Raw genomic sequence first — 20,294 nt, forward strand, 5'->3', positions numbered from 1 at the left:
GGATTGGACCCTAAGCCTGCTGTACAAATGGGTTGAAGACCGGTGGTTGCTGTATGAACAACGGAATATGGGGCAAGCCTACCATGGTGGCGTGTGGGTAGACCATCAATGAATATTGTGATTGAGGTTGAATATTGTGAGGGATCCAGGTTCCGGTGCCTGAACTGTGTGGAAACGATTGTTATTGAGAAACATTTATCTTTGTTTTTTGTGTTGCAACAATCTATGGAGTTGTGGTTATGATTGCTGCCTGTGGAGGTGGGTTAACTGTTGGACGCCGTAGACTGGCTATGTAGGTTGCCCCCATTTCAGCTGCAAAGCTGGATGGTGTCTGTGAGACTGGCGTGCGATTTGAAGCGTGTTCTTCCTGGATGGGAACTTACCCTCATCCTAACGGCTACATTGGACGTACTGGGCTTGTCTCTGTTGCCCTCGACGTCTCCGGAATGTCGCCTTCCATTTTTGCTCTTTGGTTTTGCTTCGTGGATGTATCGTTCTAGAGATACGTCTGGCTGACGCCAAATGTTGTGATATGTCGGAGATGGTTGGATTCATATCGAGGGTGAGAGTCGTGCTAGTTCCTTCTCCTGGTATCACAGTACAAAGGAAAGACGTAATCGTTAGACAACGTCCGGGAGGGGCTCCCAGGACGAAGCTCTGAAGATCAAGTTAGAATTGATTCTAAGAGAAGATAGGGTATGTCTGAGAGAAAAAGAGTCCAGTCCCCTTCTCTGTGAGGAAGAAGGGTTCTTTTATACCTGATCGAGATGCACGTTCCTTGTAACTGATTCTGTTGGGATTTCCCTCGTGAGACGTGACGTGGCGGATCCATATTGAAGGATCCTCCATCACTTCTTTCTATCTCATCCCCCATTGGCTAGAGGGGAATGTCCGATATAATGATGATCATGGCTATCGTCAGATAGGTAAGTGGAGCTCTCTGATTGGCTCCATGTTTGTCGGGGTATTTGCCCTGGGGAGAAAAGGATAAGGCGCAGTTCTGCCCCTTAACCACCATACGAGTGAGTCCATGCAGGCGAAGGCCCGAACTTGGCCTCAGACTGGATACGACCAGACTCTAAGTAGGCCAAGCTTGGTGCTAGTTTGACTTTTCTTCTTTAACATTTTTCCTAAGGGATACGTTAACAACAATGAATTACTATCTTATGGTTTTGTGGAATGATTTTATAAAAATGAAAAAAAAAATTATCATGGTTTTTGGAATGTTACAAGTTTGTATCAGAGCCCTAGTTTGAGTGAATTGGATGAACATTCGTTTGATTCCAGACTAAAACTATGGAACTACAAAATATTTTTCATAATTAAATTTAAATAATCGAAAGAGAGGACGCGATGTGTACAATCAACTGGAGCCAAGCAATGTTATTGCCTAAGATACCCACACTTATTTATGTGTATTGATGATAGAATTGTATGCTAGTTTGTAGGCTATGGATCTTCAGGAATTTCATGATTAGAATTGTATGATTTATGATGACAGATAGCCTAGGAGGAGTTCTTGATATGCTATATGGAACTGACATTGTTGCCGGGGTTGCTTAGTGTGTGTATCATAGTTGTACATAACTAAGATTTTATAGCCTGAGAATGCTTGATTTAGCCTTATTTTATGTTCCTCGTTTGGTTGTGGGCTTAAGGTAGAATCAATTATTCGACTATCTATCGAATCCAGTGTTATGTATGATTAGCATACACAAGGTGGTTACATGGTTCATGGAAGTTTCACGAGTGAGTATGTTTGTTGAAGGCCAACATAAGGCATGATTAGCCACCCTGAGAGGGTGAGTGTAGGATGTATACGTGTCCTATTTATTTGGGATTCATGTCCGGAAGGTCAATGATGCTCCTTTGAGAGAAATATGGGTAGGTGTGGAAGGTAGTATGGGCGCATACTACTGGAAGCATATGACCCGTCCGCATATCAAGGAAGTCACGAACTCCGAGGATTTTGTGATCTAGTGGTGATGTGTTAGTATGAATTGTAATCTATTTGATATATTTCAGTTTATTTTCAGTATGGCGATCACTAGAGGTTCGGGATCAGGAGAAGACAGCCCGGAGAGGCTAGGATTGACTGATGATGAGATTCGCGAGATGTTCACCACTCGGGTGACCATGGAAGTTAGGGAGGCAATCCTATAGATGTTTGGGTCTGTCAAGACCGTGATGTTTGAGTTTTCGATGAGCATTATGTCGTTGTCACTAAGGTTATTATTTTTGCGTGGCTGCAGGGGAGATGGATGGTTCGGTATCGGGACTTCAGCAAGACGAAGCCCCCAGATTTCGATAGGTTCAAGGACCTAATCGTTTCCATCGGGTGGATTTCTGATGTGGAGGGTTGTTTCTTCACTTACTCATTCCCAGAGGACCAGAAGGTAAATTTCACCTTGAACCTTCTTCGTTTGGGGGCGAAGGATTGGTTGAAGCTAGTGAACGATGCTTACACTCCTACGAAGAAGGCCGCAGTGACGTGGGAGCAGTTCACGGAGATGTTCCGTACTGAGTACGTTCCATTGGTTGAGAGGGAGAGGTTAGCCTAGGAGTATCTGGCACTGAAGCAGATGACTGAGTCAATGAAGGAGATCACCAATATGTTTACATTGAGACGTCGGTTCTGCCCAGGTATGCTATTTCAGAGTAGGTTCAGATGTCATGCTACTTGATCATGCTCAAGACTTAGATCCATAAGTTTGTATCGACCCAAAGGTATAGTTCTCTCTTCGAGTTGTTGTCCTATGCTCGGAGGGAGATTGATATTGAGACCTAGACGAGAGAGAAGAGTCAGACCCCGGTTCAACGTAGCCAGTAGCAAAGCGGTTTAAGCCCGTTGATTCAAGATCCAGAGGACAAAGTAGCCACAATTATGGCAAGTTCAAGAAGATGTATGAGATGTTTTGCCGATCTGCGACATCATGCCGTAATTACAGCAGGGAAGGGCATTGTACGAGGGATTGTCGTAAGCAGGCTCTGCCTCCGAGCACCAAGATTTGTTACCATTGTTATCAGGTTAGCCATGTGAAGGACAATTGTCCCTTGCTCTCCACCAGACTAGTGCAAGCACCGACTCTGTTCACTCTTCGGATCACATATAGGCGTCATGGGAGGGTCGAGGCCTTGAAGGCCAGGTTTCATGCATTTAAGCTCATAACAGAGGAGGCCAGGGCGATGCCTGACATCGTTACTGGTATGTATTCATTTATTATTCTGTGAAGCTATTTCCTTTATGCTTATGTTTGTATTCCTAATAGGTACCTTCTTAGTGAATTCTCTGTTTGCTCTTGTTCTTTTTAACTCGGGTGTGAATCGGTCGTTTGTATCTCATTCCTTCAATAGGAATTTCGATATGACCATTGAGGAGTTGGAGTATCCGTAGCGAGTTTCCATCGCCAAAGAACACAAGATTTCTACTTCGATCGTGTTTCGCTATTGTACCTTGGAGATATTCGGGGTGTCTTATCATATTAAATTTATTCCCATCCTGTAGGGGATGTGTGTGTGATGGTGGGGATGGATTTGTTGAACATGGTTGGAGCTGTGATCGATTGTGAGAGGCAGCTAGTGGTTGTTCAAACCCCAAGTAGGGGAGAGCTGACCATTTATGGAGAAGGAACTAGGGTTGGTTCAACTTCTTGTTCAACTGCGAGGGCCAGACAATATCTTCATCATGGTTTTTTGGGTTATCTCGCTTATATGGTTGACACTCTGATTGAGGGGAGGGTTTCACCCTCAGATGTGTTGTTGTCAAAGAATTTCCAGATGTTTTCCTGAAGGATCTAACCGGTGTGCCTCTCGTAAGGTAGGTGGAGTTTAGGATTGATCTGATTCCCGGTGCGGCCCCGATTGCTAGGGCACCGTATCGCCTCGTACCACCAGAGATGCAAGGGTTGTCCTCTCAGCTTCAGGAGCTGTTGGGCAAGCAATTCATCAGACCGATCAGTTCACCCTAGGGAGCACCGATTCTGTTTGTGAAGAAGAATGATGGGTCTCACCGTATGTGCATAGATTATCAGGAGTTGAACAAGTTGATGATGAATAAGTGTTACCCACTTCCTAATATTGATGATTTGTTCGATCAGTTGCAGGGTGCATCTTGGTTCTCCAAGATTGATCTGATGTCGGGATACCATCAGATGAGAGTCAAAGAGGTGGGTGTAGAGAAGACAACATTTTGAACTCGTTATGGTCATTACGAGTTTGTGGTGATGTCGTCTGTGTTTACCAACGCACCGGAACCATTTATGGATTTGATGAACCGGGTATGCAGGTCGATGCTTGACCGGTTAGTTAATCTTTTCATTGATGATATTTTGGTCTACTCTAATACCATGAAGCAGCATGAGGAGTACTGAGACAGGAGAGGCTTTATACTAAATTCTCCAAGTGTGAGTTATGGTTGCGAGAGGTCCAGTTGTTGGGACACCTCGTCAATCAGAATGAGATTTTGGTCGGGGACAAGATTGAGGCGATTATGAGGTGGGAGGTCCCGAGATCTCCATTTGAGATTAGGAGATTTTTGGGGCTGGCAGGTTCCTATCGGAGATTCATTCAGGATTTCTCAAAGATTTTTGTTCCTCTGACTCGCCTGACGAAGAAGAGTGTGGATTTCCGTTGGGCCCTGAAAAGTAGGCTGCGTTTGAGACCTTGAGGAGGAAGTTATGTCAGGTACCGGTTTTGACCCTTCCTAAGGGTGTTAAGGATTTTATGGTATATTGTGATGTGTCGATCACAGTATTGGGGGCGATACTTATGCAGCGAGGTAGGGTCATTACGTATGCATCCAGGCAGCTGAAACCTCATGAGGTTAGGTATCCAACACATGACATGGAGTTAGAGGTTGTGGTATTTCCCTCAAGATTTGGAGACACTATCTCTATGGGGTTCGTTGTACCATCTACACGGATCACGAGACTCTAAGATATCTTATGGATCAGCCGAATCTGAATATGAGGCAGCGCATGTGGCTTGACGTGGTGAAGGATTATGATTGCTAGATTTTGTACCATCCAGGGAGGGCCAATGTGGTCGCTAACGCTTTGAGTCGCAAGGTGGCTAGTGCTCCGGTTCGAGAGCTCTGTTTAAGGATGATTGTTAGATGCATTTTATATGCATCTATCAGTACGTTCTTTTCACTATCTTTTTAAAAATGCTAACTATTTCCCTTGTTTTATTATAAATTGTGTGTTTCTCATTATATTTGCATAATGCCCATACTACTCACTTTTGTTATGATTTTCGGGGCAAATTAGCAAGGATTGAGATTATAACATATCCAGGATGCATTTTATGGAGCATTGGAGATAATTGGAGCTTGGAACTTGTGGAGGAAGCTGAGGACTGCTTGGAAGCTGCTTTAATCGAGGAAAAATCGTCGTTTCGGACAAAATTCAAGAAATTCGATCGAATTATTCAGAAATTCAATTGAATAAATGTGTCAAAGATTTATCAGTTTGTTTTCAGTCGGTCGAATAAAGTCTTTGAAGATCAAAATTAAAAAAAATCAGAAAATGCACAATTCGAGCAAAAATTCAATCGAAGCAAAACTTTTTTATCGTGCCTACAAAATATTCGATCGAATTTGTTACTCGAATTTATCTGGAGGTATAAATAAGCCTCCTTAACATTCCTACAACCCTAACTTTCGACCATTCGTGATTCCAGACGACTGAGAAGTGATTTTCAGAGGTTTTTGAGTGCCAAACACATATATAAAGAACACGATTCAATTTATATTTTCGTTTATTAAGATTTATCAATTAGGTTTTGTTTCAACTACTTGCAATTCGTTTATAGCCATGTCAGGCTAAAAACCTTAGATTTCAGTTTCCGAAACGACTCGACTTTTTGTGCAAGTAATCATTATTTATTGTGTAACTATTTAGTTTGGTCAGTTTTCTTCTTAATTTAAAGTTTGAGCTTGATTCAGTTTCTGTTGGCCACTTTATTCTTAATGAATCATTCAAGTTATCTGATTTGTTTTGATCCGTAATTGTCTTTATTAATTAGTAAAAGTAACAAATATTAGATTAATTCTGTGTTTAGGGTTAACTCTAATATAAACTGATCAAACAAGTCTTTGCTCTTTCGAGCATGTAAGAAGTATTGGACTTTACTGGGAAATTTATACTGTATCTAATGGTACTTTTCTAAATTAATTAAGAGCTTATTTGGTTAATTCGGTAAAAAGTAAGGTTTAATTCAAAGTGCTTGTTTTGGTTAAACATTTTAGTAAAAGAAAATTGTTAGAGCTTATTAATAATTTTCAGTACCAACTTAAACAATACACAATTCAATAATCGTGTCGAAGGTTATTTGCATAATTAGGAGAGTCACCGGGAAATTGAAATTGCTTTTACTTTCTGAATTTTATTCTAGTATTTAAATTGCATTTTTTCCTTTTATAAATTTATGTCCAAGTTATTTTTAATAATCAACAAATCCACCCATTATAATTACTGTTAATGTAGTGTGTTCCTTATGCAAGAGAGGCATAGACCTTAGGACGTGTCCATGTAGATTCGACACTACTTTCCTGTACTACCCCTTAGAGCATTAGACCAATATTTTTATTTGTTAGGCATTGTAACACGCTTTTAACAATGACCATCAAATCACCACTTATGGATTTGATCAGGGAGGCTTGGGCCGAGGGATTTAGGAGAGAGAATTTGAAGAAGGAGAAGATCAGGGTTCAAATTGGTAGGTTTCCCACCGATAGTCGTGGGTTTTTGATCCAGTATGGCCGGGTCTGGGTCCCAATTTCTGGCGGGGTCCAACTTACAGTGATGGATGAGGCGCACAAGTCCAGGTTCTTGATCCACCCTAGAGCCACAAATATGTATCGAGACCTGAGGCTTAGCTATTGGTGACCATGCATGAAGCAAGAGATAGCATGTTATGTGGAAAGATGGTTGACCTATCCGATGGTCAAGGATGAGCACCAGAGGCCACATGGCAAGCTACAACCCTTAAAGGTTCCCATGTGGAAATGGGAGCAAATCACCATGGATTTCATCAACAAGCTACCAAGGATTGCTAAGGAATTCGATGTTATTTGGATCATTGTCAATCGTCTGACCAAGAGTTCCATTTTCTTGCCATTTGGGAGAGTTCTTCGGCTGAGAAATTGGCCTACGTGTATGTGCACGAGATTGTCAGTTGCCACGGTGTACCAGTATCTATACTATATAGTCGTGACGTACAATTTACTTCTCGGTTTTGACAGAGATTTCATGAGGAGTTGGGTACGAGACTACATTTGAGCACTACTTATCACCCCTAGACCGATGGTCAGAGTGAGCAGACCATTCAGATGCCTAAGGATATGTTGAGGGCTTGTGTTATCGATTTCGGCGGGAGTTGGGACTCTTACTTTCCCCTAGCTGAATTTTCTTACAACAACAACTATTATTCTAGTATTGGTGCATCACTTTACGAGCTTCTATATGAGAGGAAGTGTCGTACTCCAATCTGCAGGGGAGAGGTTGGTCATAGGGTCATGGGGAAGAATGAAGTGGTCCTCCAGATGACTAAAGGTATCCCCCTCGAAGGGTGTGATACGTTTTTGGTAAAGGGGAAAGTTGGGCCCCCAGTTTATTAGACCGTTTCGAGTAGTGGCCAGGGTAGGCAAGAGCCTACCGATTGGATCTGCCTGGGGAGTTTATTCAGATTCAAAACACCTTCCATGTTTCTCAGCTTTGGAAGTGGGTGGTTGATGATTCGGCAGTGGTTCCGTTAGACGACATTAAGGTCGATGAGTGCCCGAACTATATGGAGAGGCCAATGACTATTTTGGATAAGAAGATGAAGGCCTTACGCAACAAGCTAGTACCTCTGGTCAAAGATCAGTGGCAGCATAGGAAGGGTTCCGAGTGGACGTGGGAGCCCGAGGTGGAGATGCTTGAGCACTATCCAAATCTTTTTGCAGCCGAGGATTTCGAGGACGAAATCTAGTTGAAGTGGGGGAGACTTGTAATACCCGGTCCTTACAGCTATGTTTCTTTTCTTTATTTTTTTAAAGTTGAAGTATTGGGAAGCTTGGTCCTACGTGGGGCGTAGGGTAGTCACCTACGCAACATGTAGGAGGGAAACTTGGATACGAGATTTAAATGATTTATATAGGGCGTAGATCAAGGTATGCAGGACGTACGAGCCCAAAGCCAAAACCCTAATTCTTGGAGTTGTGATCCCTATTTAAAGTCTCTAACTCCTTGAGGCCTTTACATTCTCAGCCTCCACCCCACTTAAGCAGCCCCCTAGAAACCCTAATTTTCTTGTGTGAGTTTTGGTGGCATTTGAGTGTTTTGTGTGCATCTTTGAAGGAAAAACTCCATTAGGAAGCACTTGGGAAGCTCCAAGCATTATGGACCTAGAGCTTGCATCACATAATCATCCCCCAGAAGATATAAAGTCCCCACCTTGCTGTTGTTTATGTTAGATCTAGTTAAAGCTTTAGAATTTCATGATTTGGTCCCCATCACCATGGTGTATAAGAGTAATAGCTACTCCAGACCATTGGAGTACCATTTCCAGTCATTTTTGGGGGTTGCTAAGTCACAAAAATTAGATCTTGGCCACTCTCATCCATCCATGCATGACATTTTGAGCTATTGAAGGCTTTTAGGACCGAGGGTTTGGTTTAGTGCTTTTTGTATGCATGAAAATGGATAAAGTTAGGATGCAGGGCATAGTTTTGGCTACGTTGCAAGCCCATTTTCTATCCCAATTTGCCACCTTGGGCTCTACGTTGGGCATGTGTCGACCTAGTACAGTTGGGTTGAGGTGGTACTGCTTTGTGTTGTAAGCCAACAAACCCGGGAGGAATATAGTCATAAGCTGAGGGCCGGGAGGGCAATTCAATCTTATGTTGTGGGTTCAGGAACAAGCCAGTCATGAGCTATGGGCCGGGAGTGGGCAATCCAGTCTCATGTTATAGACTTAGGGGCAATCTTGTCTGATGTTGTGGGCCTAATTTCCATGCATTATATATGTATTGTTGTGTGTGGTATTTCCAGAGAACTCACTAAGCTTTGGATTACGGTTGGTGGTTTCATGGTTTTAAGAACATTAGATGATCGGGGCAACGTGAAGGCGTGATCTTACACATCCTCCGGATTGATTATGTTTTGAGAGATTTTTGATACTCTGATTATATGGTTTTGTGTTGAAAACAATGGATTACTATCTTATGGTTTTGTTGAATGATTTTATAAAAATGAAAAAAATTTATCATGGTGTTTGGAATGTTACAAAAATGTAGTCGCCCCTTCCCATCGCTTGTAAGTTAGGGTTTATATGGCTTAACTGATCAACAAGGGGTTCTTGTAGTTGAATTACACTAGTAGGAACGTTTGTTTTCCTTTTTTTGAACTATCGTACTTCCGGTTTTAAGGATAAGAACGAACCATAGAAGTTGAAAAGTGTAAATAAGCAACAGATCTATGGATACCATGATGGTTTTTTTAACACTAGGAGCTTCTAGGGATTTTGTGTGTTTATTCAGGCTTATAAATATACAAGATGAAGTTGTTCAGAGATAGTTTTAGGAAATAAAACCTTAGAAGAATGAATATCGCATATTGTTGAGGAGACAAAGCAGATTTATGAAACTTTTTTGAAGAGGTGAAGTTGAACCTCGGGCAATAATGGTTGTTTGCTTGAGTTTCTGGATGGCACCGAATTTTGTCACGTGAGCTCAGGCCGTCGGTTCTTGGATTCAAATATGGACCATAGATCTGGAGATGGTGCTACTAGTGAGTTTCCAGCAAGATATCTAACTGACATATATTGCCAAGTCGTTGGGACTGCCCCAGGGATTGTGCCCCAGGAGCAGGCTCCCACGATCAAGTCAGATTGGTGTATGAGATAAGGTGGTTTCTACTAGCCGAAGAGAACCACCTTGGTGTAGGGGAGACTGTATGGGCATGATGGCTGATCTCCCAAGGTAGAAGAGACATGAGTATTGGAGGTTAAAGGTGTGAGAGGATCCAAAGGTGGAAATCTAAGGTCTAAGGTGGAAGCAGTCTCTCTGTATGGATGAGAGCATGTTCTATTTATAGGGGACAACTAGGTCAAATGGAATTGGGTTAGGCCTTGGGCCAACCCATTCAGGCACAGCTAACCAAGAGTTGGGTTGAGTTGTCAAGAAATACTGCCAGGCATGGCCGTCAGGCAGTGTCGGCTAGCTGGCTCGCCGACAGTCAGGTGTAGCAAATAAACCTAATGTCAATATGTCCCCCAGTTTGATTTTATTGGTGTGTAGCCAATTGCATTGGACTGAGCAACAAATGTGCACCGACATAAATAGAACAACTGGCCTCGCCCATAAGAGGCGATAATGTTGTAGTGGATCTCGAGGAACACTTGTATTTATGAAGCACAAGGCTGGCTCGATGATATACAATAAGGTCGTTCTTTAGATAGCGTGCGTCAGGGTTGTTGATCAGATAATGTACAACAACGGTGCTTATAAGAATGTTATGCGACAACGATGTCATCAGGATATCATGCCAAGGTAGCTAAGAAGCGTGGCCTTGCCATGTAGCCATGCTTGCGAGACTGTTATTTAACAGGATTTTTGTATCGAATATCAAAGTTCGTAAAATAGATGCAATGTACTTTCTATATGATGATGATGCAATAAGGTTTCTATAATAATGCATCAAAGATGATTTGATAATACAATAAACTTGTTGTCACGTCTCTATTGTATCTTTGTTGAATGTTACCAATAATAATCTTTACAGACTTCTTTGGATGAGTTTCAAGAATCTTCTTCACAATCTTCCATGTACTGATTGTACCCAACTAATTTCCCAACATTCTAATGTGGGTAGCTAGTAGGTAGTTGCATCATACAAAACTTGTCGTAGTGATATAATATGAGAAATGATTGTTGATCGTCAAAAACAGAGGAAAAGACCATGTTGGTTATCTTTGTTGATATTTGTAGAAGAATCAAATACGGTGTTAAGCATGGCTTAGGATTATGGTGCGCAAATTACGATGCATGACTTATATCGTGCGACTTAGGAATTGGCTTAGCAACCAACAACCATGAAAATATCATACATGAGAGCATCGTGTGGAAACAGATCGGGCTTAGCAACCAACAATCATGAAGACGTCACATGAGAGGACATTGCGTGGAACAAATAATCAAAGGTTGTGATCCTTTAAGCCTTATTAGCAGAACATACCGCTATAATGGAGTTGGGCTATGAAGCCAAACAACTCAAGGTAAAGGTTATGAGCCTTTGAACCTTTGCGCGATGGGGCTAAGAAATTTCTAGTTGTTGGGGGTTGAGCTAAGGACTAAGGAACCAAGCGACCCAAGGTAAAGGTTATTATCCTTTAAACCTTGGTGAGACGGGGCTGAAAAGCCTGTCGATGTTAGGGATTGAGCTAAGGAGCCAAGCAACCAAAGGTAAAGGCTATGATCCTTTGAACATTTACGAGACGGGGATGAGAATCCTGCCATTGTTGGGGGTTGAGCTAAGGAGGAAAACAACCCAAGGTAAAAGTTATAATCCTTTGAACCTTAACACAATATAGCTGAAAAGCCTGCAATCATATTGTATGGACTAAAGAACATCGTTTGGCATGCAGAATTAAAGATTGCACAATGAACATGGTGATCTGGGTGTTCAAGAGATGTATTGAATATGTATGGTGCTACAAAAGAGGACATAGATCTACATCTACATAAATAACACACACTCACACACTCAACTTTTACACCTCTCAAGCACACCTCTACAAGTGGACTAAACCCACCTTATATATAGGTGTTTACATGTCTCTCTCTCACTCTCTATCTCATGTCAAAAGGCTAATACACCACATGCAAGTGGGTATACAAAAGTCAAACATTCACAAAGTCAATCATGAATAACTTTGTACCCCAACATTCTCCCCCTCAAAGTTAGGAATGAATGTCCCACTTCAAATCTTCCAAAATCGAGCAACTACGCGATTTGAGCCTCAAGGGTGACACATGTCGAAACGAACTTCAATCTTCAATTCTTCCATGATTCTTCAATTTGGGCTCTAGGATGTGATACCATACAAACCGAGCATCAACGAATGATCACGAGCTTCTCAAACTCCAAATTGATCACCAAAAGTTGAGCACAAAAGCACACCCCAAAAATCTTCAATAAAACCAAACCCATTTCAAAACGAAATCACTTCCAAACTTCCAATTGCATCATTTCGTGTACTTCAAAAATTCAAGGTCACTTCGGTCTTCAAGTTCGCGTAATATGAAAAATTCAAGTTCGAATTTCCATATAAATTTCTCCCCCTTTTTATAATCGAAATTTGATTATAAAACCTTCAAGTAAAGAGAACGTGCTCTATTCAGAATTTTTCGTGTCAAAACTCCCCCTTAACATGTGGCATAAACTTTGTGCTTTAATCCGGACAACCCAAAAAATCTTCAATTTTTAACTTCGTTCGCGGACCGCCTTTGACAAAATTTTTCAAAAATGGGTAGTAATTGTCAATTTCAAAATTCTGCAGTGACCCGGTGCGCCCAAAACAGCCAAAAATGCAAAACTCTCCCCCTTTTCCAAAGCTGGGTAGAAAGCGTCAATTTGCACAAAGTGCAGGGACTTGAAATGCATATTCTTCAATTTTTCAGCAAAAACAGTCCATTTTCAAATTTGGGCAAAAACTGCTAAACATTCGAAATTATAGGGACTGTTTACGAAACTTTTCCATTTGTCTTCAAAAGTAACAAAGCTTTTATCCCTTCGTACGAAAATTTTGAAAAAGTGTTACACTATCGAAAGTTTAGGGGCCATTTTCGTAACATTTGCCTTCTTCTTCCACAATTTCGTTTTCCAGGCATCGTTCCCATTTTAACGAAATTTTTAACTTCCCTTCGTACGAAATAAACAGCACCCTTCGTACAAAATCTTCCTTTATCCCTTCGTTAGAAATCTGTAGCACCCTTCGTATGAATTCACAGCACCAAAATTTTCTCTCTCCCCTTCGTTAGATTCAATCAAAGCACCAAATTAACAAAAATTTTCAGTCCATTTTAACGAAAACGAAGGCATTTGAATCCTCTGAATCAAGTCTGAACCATTTCGTTTTCCAGTTCAGCAATCATCAACATTCAATCAACTAACGAAAATCATTAATTTTTCCAAGTTCGTTTGCAAAGTATCGATTTCACAGCCTTCGTTTTTAACTGAGAAACCAACATCAATATTCGCTTTTCCAAACAACCATTTGATTATTCGTTCACCATCCAAGGTCCTTTCGTCCCAAATCAAACCCAATTTCGTGCAATCCTTTTATCATCGACTCCAAATCAAAAATCAATTTATTAAAGTCGACCTTTCCCAGTTCATTATCACAATCCAAACACAACGACCATACAAGAACCCTTCGTACATTAACGATCAAAATCATCTTCCCAAATCTTCGTTCTCACAGCCTTTATCCTTCGTTTTTCATCCATGCAAATAAAACCCAGATGACTATTCAAGATTCGTACCCAATGCAAGATCTGTTCGTCATCAAGTGTCGAACTTAAACAGACTATCTTTCCCTTCAATTAACAGGCCTTCGATTTTGACTTCCTGACCACAAATCATCCAATCAAACATATCTTCAAACCTAATTGCAATTTCGGCTGCCTTCATCGCAATAATCATTCTAAAAGCGAATCTAGTGTTCCAATTGCAAGACCCATCAAACAACAAACTTTCGAAATCACAAAGTGTAAGGCCCGTAGATCCGAGCTAGTCAATTTAGAGACGATAAGCATCAAAAGTGACTTTTGATAAAAGATTATTTAGAATGAATAATCTTAACCAAGTCATAGTATATATCACAGGGTTTCCGAAAATATAAAGAATGCCGAAATCCGAGTTATAACGAAGAAGCTATGACCTGTCGAAGTATCGCGAGAGAACCGACACGACACAGCGCGACGTAAATAGTGAATTTACGATAGAGCGATATTTTGCCTTAGCGATCTAAACAAAATTCGTAGAATACGTTAAACCGAGAGCGTGCATAAAAAGAACGTCTAAATCTGACTTCGTATGAGGAAGTTATGATTTTTTGAAGTTTCGACTTAGCGGTATGCAGCCCAAAGTTCGAATATGAGATCGAGTGGTTTCTAGCCGAAACAATCTAAACAAGAATCGAAGATCTCGTCGATAGTAGTCCAACGGTAAAAAGACAGACAAAACGGACGTCTGATGAAGGAGTTATTAATTTCTAACGGAGTTTTCCTGTCCCGACCTACTAAAAATAATATCATAAAAATATGATAGAATTAAATTTAAAATTAACCCACGAAGTCTAAACGAGAGTTGTAGAGCATAATCACACCTTCGCGTCAATATAAAGAACGTCGAAAACGGAGTTCGTATGCGAAAGATATGAATTTATGAAGTTCGGGGCGCGAACCCCAAAGCTGTGTCAGACACCACGACGTGAAAACAATGTTCACGACGTGAAATGTCTTCTGACGCCTTCTGGAGCTTGACAGAGCAAGTGGACTGATGACAAACGCAATGACCTATACCTGACCAAGCTCACGACGTGAAATGATGGTTCACGACGTGAAATCTGAAATTTCAGCCCTATAAATAGAAACTGAAGGCAGCCGGGTTTGGTTGCTAATTTCTCAACCTCTCTCCTACTCTACCCATCTTTAAGCCTTCTTTTAACCCCCCAAAGCCCCGGTATCATCCCTACACCCGAAGTGAGTCCTGAAGCCCTGAAGATCCCGAGAGAAAGAGTTTTCGAGCCAAAACTCTGCCCGCGAGAAGTCCGGTTTCTGAGAAAACATTCCGGTTTCATCGAAGAATATCACTTTAAAAGGCGTAGTGTTGTCCGAGCATCGTCTTATCAAGTGAGTGCATAGTCCCTTTCATGAACATGATTTTAATACAAGTATTGTTTGAATGTATTAAATATATGTTTTGTGTGAGTTATTTGATGATGTCTGAATTAAGTGTTAAAGAACTTACCTGATTGTTTATGATAACTCAGGTTAAAGAGTAAACCTAAGATTATTTATAATGGTTATGGGGTAGTATCTCTTTATGAGTACGAGTGAGATATATACGAAGAATAGATCTTTAAAATATGTCATTAATCCGGGAGTATGGATAGTTGTCATTAATCCCGCAGTATGGATTAAGACATAGTGAGTTGTCCTTAGTCTGGGAGTATGGACAAGACATATAATCTGTCATTAATCCCGGAGTATAGATTAAGACATAGTTAGTTGTGCTTAGTTTGGGAGTATGGACATGACATAGTTATTTGTTATTTGATCCGGGAGTATGGATCAAGTCGAGAGGTTGGTTTTTAGTCTCGTTGAGAGGATTGACAGGGTCAGGTAAGAGTTGGTTATATATATATATATATATATATATATATATATATATATATATATATATATATATATATATATATATAGAGAGAGAGAGAGAGAGAGAGAGATATTTTATATTGTGTGAATTCTAAATTATATATATGTTATAACATTGTGGGATTGAAATCCCTATGTACTCACCAGGTTTTCCAAACCTGACCCACTCAATATTTTTGTATCACATGTATCGATACAAAGAGACATTACACTAAGAGATTAAAGAGATGTATATCATTAGTGTAGATGAATGTAAGTTCGGTTTATGCTTATGTGTCTGAAGTGACCAGGACATCCCAAATGTTTTAAAACGAATAAAATACATCTCTTCGGAGATGCTTGGATAAAGTATTTATCATGTTTTCTGGGAACAAATTCCGCAACAGTTTTCTTTAAAAGATTAATCTCATTTTAAAACAAAGCATAAAAAAATCGGTCTTTTCTGGCCGTGAAATTTGGGGATGTCACAGTTGGTATCAGGGCATTAGTTTAAGCGAACTAGGAATTTGTGGGATTTCTAGACTTAAAATTAGAATGCTAAGTGATGATTGTGAGATGAGTGTCTACCATATTTTAGACACGAGCACTAGTATATTTTAGGAAAGATACCTAAAATGCTTTTATGTGCTAAATGTTATATGTTTGCCATATATGATATTATTTGTTCGGATCAATGGTCTGTTGCCGATTGGGTCTGGAAACCTTATGTGTCCAGGATTCTAAGATTACGACTACGATATTAGAACTAGCATGTAAACATTTCAGAGTGATAAGGAGATTTATATGTCTATTGTAAATAAAGTTTTCCTATTTTAAATTCTCGCCTAGTACGCCGATCGTCTGCTTGGGTGTACAAAACGTTATGGTGAAGACTCGTAGAGAATTAAGTAAATGGAGGAAATGAAAGGCTTATGATAGTGAATGACACCTATCGGAAGATATCGTAAGAGTGGTATCTTGCCTTTAGAATATGTCTGATAAAATAACGGAACATTTAGAGGGGTACGGTACGTCTGAAGTACACCTTCGATTGGCAGGATGATGGAACGATTGGTGTAATTCTTGAAGTTGTCCCATCGTCTGGAATTTCCATCACCAACCGAGTTGAAGTAGAAGTGATGATTGAAGATACGCATGGAAGAAGTCCTAGGAGAGTCTAGGAAAATTTTAAGATTAATTGGACACATTCGTATGTGTTAAATTGTTTTGTGATTTTGTATGGTAACTTGGTTGACTGCGAGACAATACCTGGGATGAGTATGAGTAGTTGTGAATGGTAGTAGAGGCCTATACTACCGGAAGCACAGGACTCACACTTGGATCAGGGAAAGTCACAAGGTTACCAAGAAGCTAGTGATTGGTCTCGTTTTATTCAAGTATGTCGTTACCATCGTTTTGGTAATGACTAATGAGATGATTGTTATTCCGACCCTAGGGTCATATCAAATTGAGTCCGACTACGATGAGTTTGTTACGTGGTTCATAGAACCAAGTACGATGTAGCATCTGACTTAAGTCACAAGATTGAAATCAATGCGATTGATAGTATCACGCCCGTTGTTAAAGAAGCTTGTATCTAGAAATGCTACATGCTAAAATTTGATCATATCACATTAGAATATGAAGGAAGGTGTGTTCCATTCTGGAATTTGACTCTAAGAGACTTGAGTCTAAGCGTTGCATCATACGATGAGAGGTCATTAGAACATGACCCATCGATCTGTTACAATAGAAAAAGGAAAGGACTTATCCTAAGAAGGATAAGGAGTTGTCAATAAGGATTTGTTTAGTAATTTGTAGGTTATGATTGAAAGTCCAACATAGTACGAACAACAGGTGCAAGATTTAGCATCACGGTTATTACTTCGGATGGAAAGATAACATATGGAATCATTATTCAAGCCCTATTTTCGTTGATGATTCCGGGACGTAATCATCCTAAGGGGGAGATAATTGTAACGCCCGTAGATCCGGGCTAGTCAATTTAGAGACGATAAGCATCAAAAGTGACTTTTGATAAAAGATTATTTAGAATGAATAATCTTAACCAAGTCATAGTATATGTCACAAGTTTTCAGAAAATATAAAGAATGCCGAAATCCGAGTTATAACGAAGAAGTTATAACTTGTCGAAGTTTCGCGACAGAACCGACATGACACAACGCGACGTAAATAGTGAATTTACGATAGAGCGATATTTGGCCTTAGCGATCCAAACGAAAGTCGTAGAATAAGTTTAATCGAGAGCATGCATAAAAAGAACGTCTAAATCTGACTTCGTATGAGGAAGTTATGACTTTTCGAAGTTTCGAGTTAGCGGTATGCAGCCCAAAGTTTGAATATGAGATCGAGTGGTTTCTAGCCGAAACAATCTAAACGACAATCGAAGATGTCATCGATAGTAGTCCAACGGTAAAAAGACAAACGAAAAGGGACGTCAGATGAAGGAGTTGTTAATTTCTACCGGAGTTTTCCTGTCCCGACCTACTAAAAATAATATAATAAAAATAAGGTTAAAATTAGCCGACAAAGTCTAAACGAGAGTTGTAGAGTACAATCTCACCTTCGTTTTGATATAAAGAACGTCGAAAACGGAGTTCGTATGAGAAAGATATGAATTTCTGAAGTTCGGGGCGCGAACCCCAAAGCTGTGTCAGAGACCACGACGTGAAAAATAGTGTTCACGACGTGAAATGTCTTCTGACGCCTTCTGGAGCCTGACAGAGTAAGTGGACTGATGAAGAACGCAATGACCTATGCCTGACCAAGCTCACGACATGAAATGATGGTTCACGACGTGAAATCTGAAATTTCAGCCCTATAAATAGAAACCGAAGGCATCTGGGTTTGGTTGCTAATTTCTCAACCTCTCTCCTACTCTACTCATCTTTAAGCCTTCTTTTAACCCCCCAAAGCCCCGGTATCATCCCGACACCCGAAGTGAGTCCTGAAGCCCTGAAGATCCCGAGAGAAAGAGTTTTCGAGCCAAAACTCTGCCCGCGAGAAGTCCGGTTTCTGAGAAAACATTCCGGTTTCATCGAAAAATATCACTTTAAGAGACGTAGTGTTGTCCGAGCATCGTCTTATCAAGTGAGTGCATAGTCCCTTTCATGAACATGATTTTAATACAAGTATTATTTGAATGTATTAAACATATGTTTTGTGTGAGTTATTTGATGATGTCTGAATTAAGTGTTAAAGAACTTACCTGATTGTTTATGATAACTCATGTTAAAGAGTAAACCTAAGATTGGTTATAATGGTTATGGGGTAGTATCTCTCTATGAGTACGAGTGAGATATATACAGAGAATAGAAATTTAAAATATGTCATTAATCCGAGAGTATGGATTAAGACTTATTTAGTGTTCATTAAACCGGGAGTATGGATTAAGACATAGTGAGTTGTCCTTACTCCGGGAGTATGGACAAGACATATAATCTGTCATTAATCCGGGAGTATGGATTAAGACATAGTTAGTTGCCCTTAGTCCGGGAGTATGGACCGGACATAGTTATTTGTTATTAGATCCGGGAGTATGGATCATGTCGAGAGGTTAGTTTTAGATCCGGAAGTATGGATCAGGTCGAGTGGTTAGTTTTTAGTCTCGTTGAGAGGATTGACATGGTGGGGTAAGAGTTGGTTATATATATATATATATATATATATATATATATATATATATATATATATATATAGAGAGAGAGAGAGAGAGAAAGACACATTACACTCAATATTTTTATATTGTGTGAATTCTAAATTATATATATGTTATAACATTGTGGGATTGAAATCCCTATGTACTCACCAGATTTTCCAAACCTGATCCACTCAATATTTTTGTATCACAGGTATCGATACAAAGACACATTACACTGAGAGATTAAAGAGATGTATATCATTAGTTTAGATGAATGTACGTTCGGTTTATGCTTATGTGTCTGTATTGACCAGGACATCCCAAATGTTTTAAAATGAATAAAATATATCTCTTCGGAGTTGCTTGGATAAAGTATTTATCATGTTTTCTGGGAACAAATTCCGCAACAGTTTTCTTTAAAAGATTACTCTGATTTTAAAACAAAGCATAAAAAATCGATCTTTTCTGGCCGTGAAATTTGGGGATGTCACACAAAGAACCCTTTTTTTTCAATCGATTCCAGTTTTGATTTTGCAAGAACATCGATTTGGACTTTTTCACTCATCTTTGACTTTTTGAATTTGTTAGTTAACAAAAACAAATAGAAAAAATTTTCAGAGCAAGTTTAGATCAAACAAACTTATTTAAACTGTTCTTCATCATTGTTCATAATGTTCTTGACTTTCGCTTGAGATTTCATCACCGAATTCAAATCGGCTTAAGAACACATATTAATCGATATGAAATCGTATCTGAAATTTAGATAATCAATCAACTATAAAAGATTAGTAGAAACAAATAGATGAAATCGGATCTCAAGAATACGAAATTAACAATTAGTCGATGAAAGAACTGAAATAATCTTGGAACGATTGTACAACTCGGTACTGCATATGACGATGACGAATGTTAAACAATCACTTATACGATTATGAACACAGTTTAAAGATGTTGAGTTGAAAACACTTTATGGGCTTAAGATAATCCGATTATGAACAGTGTTCAATTTATCAAAATGGGCTTACGACTTGATAATTGAACTTCGAGCTTGTTAGATGAACAGTATCAACTCAATGTAATCTCAATATGTTTGGATCAAAGTTTTGGATTAAACTTTCTAACAAATGAATCACGAACAGTAACAAAAATTGATTTTGTTTTTGTTTGGGCTTGATCTAAACAAAAATTAATTGGATCAAACAAAAGGAATTGAAACAAATTAGATCCAATGAA

This window comes from Lactuca virosa, chromosome 3, assembly GCF_052849685.1.
Source record: "Lactuca virosa cultivar CGN04683 chromosome 3, Lactuca_virosa_CGN04683_v6, whole genome shotgun sequence".
Taxonomy (NCBI): domain Eukaryota; kingdom Viridiplantae; phylum Streptophyta; class Magnoliopsida; order Asterales; family Asteraceae; genus Lactuca; species Lactuca virosa.